The sequence below is a fragment of the Pongo abelii genome, chromosome 11 (genome assembly GCF_028885655.2).
Source record: "Pongo abelii isolate AG06213 chromosome 11, NHGRI_mPonAbe1-v2.0_pri, whole genome shotgun sequence".
NCBI lineage: Eukaryota > Metazoa > Chordata > Mammalia > Primates > Hominidae > Pongo > Pongo abelii.
This window is the reverse complement of record NC_071996.2, coordinates 41,869,237-41,875,586: the sequence shown is the minus strand read 5'-3', so window position 1 is coordinate 41,875,586 and position 6,350 is coordinate 41,869,237.

The following is a 6,350-nucleotide window of genomic DNA, read 5'->3' as shown; positions in this document are numbered from 1 at the left end:
AAGATCATTTACTCTTTTTTTTGTCCTGTTGCTCTAAAGATCTTTTTCCTACAACCATTAAAAGCACTAAAAATAAAAAAGTGTTGTTCCAAAGAGTCCACTTGCAGTAATTTTTTAAAAGAAAAATGTTTATATTACAAGGAGAATCGTGATATGAAAAATTCAGACATCTGTTCTCTTCAGCTGACTACTGTATCCTGCTGATTCTACCTCAAAAATACTTCTCCAGTTGTCCTGCAAATACAGGCCCTCAACACTTCCTACTTGGATTATTGCAATGGTTTATTACTTGTGCACCCCAGGCTTGCCTCTGCACATGTATGACAGGATATATCACTGAATTTATCTACCTGTATATAACATATAATATATTTTACTTCCATGTCATCTTTATTTTTGTCTTTCTTCTGCCTGCACATAAATTCCATGAAGGCAGATGTGGTTTTGTTCACTGGTGTTTCCCCATCTTCCAGAATGATGCCTTCTAATTACTATATCCCAGAGGACAAATAAAACAATGTGTCATGTATTCATACCCAATTCCTCTCAGTAAATATTTTCTGAATAATTAAAATTGTAGAGAATATATATCTTAGAATGATATAGAATATATATCTTAGATTGCAGGGAAGTTTCCTAAGAATTGAATAATTAATATTCTTTTATCACTTTTCTGCCATTACCTTCCTTCACTCTGCTCATTGGAGTAGAGATGGATGGCTTGAGATGAAGCAGTTACTGAGGACCATGAGACAAAACTCATTTGTAAGAATGGTGAAGTAACTAAATCTACAAAGTCAAGATACAATGTCTCATTACAAGATAAAATTAAACTTCTATCTTATTTAAACCACTATTATTTTTGGGTTTCTCTTACAACTGAATTTGTCTTTATGGATGGAAATATAATGTAATATGTAAATTATTGGGAATGACATGTCCTATCCAAATTCCTGGCATTTTTTAATTCTCTGTCCACTGTCATATTTAATTTTATAGCTGTGGTTGCAAACAAGAGGCTCAGAGAGATTTAAATGGCACAAGGACATAGTTTTTTGGCCAGAAAGAATTCAAACACTTATTTTTCCAACATTAAAAGTCATGAATTACACATAAAATCTAGCATTTGGGAGTCCAAATGCATCATAATAACAGTTAGAGCTGAGTTTAGATGAGGCAGATGTCCTGCATTTCATCACAGTCTTTACACCTTCCACTAATCTTCATTAATCACCATACCTAGCCTGTTTCACACACTTATATTACTTATTGGATGTATTATGGAAAACAGCACATATAAGAAGTTCTCCTTGTTTCTTTCTTCTATTCAACCAATGCTTTTGAACTACAGTACTCCCATTCTAAATAATGGGAATATGGTGGTTACAGGGACTACCAAAGTCCTTACATTTTAGAAACAGAAGACAGACAATAACAAAGTAAACAGAAATGCAAATGGATATTTTCTGATAGTTCTAAGTATAATGGAGATAATGAAAAAACATGTGGAGAGAGAGACAGTGACTGATGTTAGGGAATGGGATCCTGTGGATTAGATTATCAGGAGAACCTCTTTGATGAGAGGCCATTTGAACTGAGACCTGAGTGACAACCAGGAGTCGGTTATTCAAGATCTAGGCGAAGACAATTTTAGGTGGATGGAATGGCACCTAAAAATAACCTACAATAAAAATGAGAAAAAATAAACTTTCTCAGACAGAAAAATAATTTCTGGTACATTATACTTTACAAGGTGTTATGATCCGTAGCTATCTAGGAATTCTCCCAATTTTCCTGGGACTATAAAAATGACAAAAAGGCATCCTCTTCTTGGTCATACATAGTGGCTGAAGCCTGTAATTCCAGCACTATTAGAGACTGAGGCTGCCGGATCACTTGAGGTTGGACGACATGGCAAAACCCCATCTCTACTCAAAATACAAAAATTAGCTGGAAATGTTGGAGCACACCTGTAATCCCAGCTACTTGGGAGGCTGAGGCATGAAAATCACTTGAACTCGGGAGGCAGAGGTTGCAGTGAGCACAGATTGCATCACTGCACTCCAGCCTGGGTGACAGAGTGAGACTCCATCTCACCAAAAAAGAAAAAAAAAAAAAAAAAAAAAAAAAGAAATCCTCTTTTCTCTATTTAAAACTTTCAATTTCTAAAAAAAATTAAAAGGCTGATTGTTGCTCAGTAATCCCAAAGCCTGATAAATATGTTAAGCTTAATAAATAGAGGGTAATGGTGTCCATAAAATGTTAATTGTATAAACACAACAGACTGCTAGGTATACATATGCTTCTGTTCAGAGTCTTCTACTTTTCCATTTTGTTTTATTCAAAACATGCTGAAAGTTATTAATTCATCAATCTCAAGAAGCAGACTGATGCTCATCTCTTAATCAAGCAAATGTTTAAAATATAAATTCCATTTAAATATCAGTGTAAAAACTGAAAGCCTTAGTTGACTAATTTAATGATATACCAACAGCTTTGTGAGGAAAACTGAGCAGTCTATGATTATCATATAATCACAAACAAACACACTCAGAAACACACATAAGTACATTTTCTTTTAAAACTCAAGTTCACTTAGATTGGTGGAAAATCTCCTTTCTTAAACAGCAGTTTAAAAGTATTAAGTATTAGCATTTTGTCATCAACTCAATAAATTTATCTTGATTTTTTGCAACTGAAAGAAATGTTGAGTTAAAAAAATTAAACCTTGGCACGCACCTTGGGTGGGGAGTGCATATGTATACAAACAGCCATTCTTAATTAAGGAAACACCATATCACAAACAATCAGAGCTGAGCTCTTTGAAATGTTCCCTCCTATGCCAGCATAATATTCAACCACCATCAAATTTTCTGCATTCTGCATAATGTGCTGGTAATTAACCTCATAAACTTATTTTCTGAGCAACTCTCATAGTTGATAAATGTAGGTAAGGGCAAAACTCAGCAAGGTTATTGAATAACAATCAGTGCGTCCAGAATGAAAAATAACCCACCTTCTTCTGAAATAAGATATGAATAGACTTTACCCTAGTAATTGATATTGCTGCATTTTGCGTGAAGATGGGGTATTTTTCATTTAAAGCCCATGTGTTAATTTTCCTTCATAGATAAGCCAAAAACCTTGACTCTGTCATCAGACCTTTGGCATCTCCTTCTGTTTCAGTCTTGGGACTCTGCCAATACACAGCTATTCTGTATTTGAACTTCCATGCTGGGGCTGGGGCATAGATAGTCACCAGAATTCACTTTGTTTTAAACCAGATTCAGATTAAAAGAATTCACATAAAAACCAAATGCTACTCCTATTAACCAAGCATATGCCAAACATTCATCTGAAAGACAAGGAACCCTAAAAATCAGCATTAACGAAAGCTAAAGATAAAAGCTATTATAGGAGAATGATGATTGGGACCAAGCAGTGCCAAGTGATGACATTTTGCAACAATCTCCCAAAGTCACAGTGATTTGAAATCTTCAAATAACTCCAAAAAATTAATTAAGAGACTCGTATTCCAGTCCAGCTCTGCACCTGGCTGGTGGTAAGACCCTAAAATTCTCATTATGTATCTAAGAATCTTAATTTCTTTATCTGCACAAAGTGGAGATTGGCCTTGAATACTCCTTAGGCCCCATCCAAAAATAAAATTTGTATGACTTTGGAATGATTCAATTGTTTTCTTTTTTACTTGGAAAATATAAATCACATATTTCCTAAAGCAAGAAGCAATTGTTTATGTGAGTAACAGCTTTTATCATAGTTTCTGGTTTTAAAAATCTTTCAGCAGCTTGCCACTGTCCATACAACAAAGGTATTATCATGGGTCACGTGACCCTACAGAATCACATCTCTGTATTTTATACTCATCTCCCACCTATTGCTATAAATTTTCATTTTAAATTACAGGATAACTAACTATGTGTAGTTTTCTGAATATGCAATTCTATTTCACTCTATTGCCAATACTCTTTTTTTACCACCCCCATTTATCCAGTTAATTTCTGTTTGTAATCAAAAGCCCCATTCAAGCAAGACTGCTTCCCTAAAGATTATGTTGTGCCAAACAGTTAATCCCTTTCTCTTCTGTACTATCCTTTTGCCACATACCTCTTTTCTGTCATTTACACTTATGAGCTATCATATTGAATTCAACATAAAACAAAGCTTATAGTATGTTCTTCCTTGCATTACCTAGCACTATGATTTATAGGTAGGAAATACTCAGTATGTATGCATAAAATTAAAATCCTTGATCTTTTGATTTTGAATGATCCTTTGTTATATGTGCTGATTTAGTTCCATTTACCTTAATAAGCTAGTTTGAGAATATACTTAGAACTTGTATTGGTCAGTTTAGTAAAACATTTTAAAACAGTCAATTACTGTTTGATTGTACAGTATCAGTCATTAGAGTAAAAATTGCAACACTTGTAGGAATATTTCTGTACTATAATAGGAAGATATCAAATATTTCTTCTGTAGTTTTAAAGTGTAAATAAATATCAAAAATTCTTAACACATGGCCAGTATTTATAAAGACAATCAAATATTTTAATGAGACAGTTGAAAAAATTGTAAGCTATGCTTCTAAATAGCAGGTCAGTAGTTTTACATCCCATAATTTGTGGAAATCCAAAATGTTGGCTAATGATTAACATGACCAGTTACATTTCAAGATTCCTCTTGGTTTATTCCATTTTCATTGAGAACAAATCCAATTTCTCAGGAAAACAAAGATTGTTTCTTCATGTTTTAAAAAATATGTCCTCCTTATAGATATACACATAGATAATAGATAGAAATGTGTATGTCTACATAGCATATATGTTTTAAATATTAATGCTCAGTTGCTAAACATAGATGTGCCATTTGTTGGTAAATGTGCTATAATATACTAAATGAAATGAGCCAGGCCCCAAAAGAAAAATACTGCATGATTTAACTTATATATGGAATCTCTATAATTTGCATACATAGAAACAGAGTTGGATAGTGTCTATCAGGGGAGGGGAAAAAGCAGAAATAGGAAGTAAGTCAAAAACTACAAACTTGCAGCCATGTAGGATGAATACATCTAGAAATGTGATATGCAGCATGAGGAATAGAGCTAATAATATTGCATTATATATTGAAATTTGCGACGACTGTAGATTTCAGGTGCTCTCATCACAGAAAAAGGTAATGAAAGGTGATGGATATGTTAATTTGCTTGACTATAGTAATCATTTTATAATATATGTATATCAATACATCTTGTAAACCTTAAATTTATATAATAAAAATAAATTTAAAATGAAAAATCTTTAGATTTGTAATAATGGTTATTGTAAGTCATTTAAAATTTACTATAAAAAAATTCAATGTGTAATAAATAATGACCTAGAACACGCTATAGAAAAAAGAAAGTGCCAAGTTCAAAAACACTGATATATAATTTTTGAAAGTACAGCAATTAAAAGTATGCCTTGGACATGGTTGATATTCAACATATATTTTTGAAATAAAAAAAGACTATCACAAATGATTGCTATTGTGATGTGACTTTTTGATTTTGTTTACTTTTATCCATTTAATTTTTACTTTTACTCTATTTTCCCATTTAAAAAATATGCTCAGGATCAAATCTTACTCTCTCACAGCCACAGATATAATAATTTCAAATAAAGTGAAAGAAGTGATGATATTGAAAGAGTAACAAATATTTTTTAATTTTATGTTAAAGATTAACTAAAAATACCTGATTACACTCTCTTTTGTGACCAAACTTTTTTCATTGTTGTGCTTTGTGTGTGTGTGTGTGTATATATATAGTATATATTTTCTAAGATAACCAATATTATTCTGAGCAATTAACTCCCTAATGCCTTAATTAATATCAAATGTCTCTTAAACATTCATTTTAACATGTTGCTGAGACAGACATTCATTATTTGTTATTTTATTTTTTATCTAAGAAATTGCATGTCATCACAAGAAACATATTTATATATACATATATATGATACTTAACAAATGTTGGTTCAGTGTCAGAATGGATGGATGAATGGATAGAGGAAGGGATGGATGGTTGCATGATTCAATGAATAATAGGGAAATGAATAACTGCTTATATAACTAAGGCAAAGGGATCATCTAGGGTGTAGCTGACAAGTTGGTGACGTATATATAGCATCTAGAGTATGTTTGTTCACAGTATTTCAGGATTAATTTTTATTTTTTCAATCTTTTTCACATTGTCTCATATTAGCCAAGCTCATAGAACTGATGTAAAATTGAATGCTAATTTAATAACTTACAAAAAGAAATATAACTGCTAGGTAGACAATACT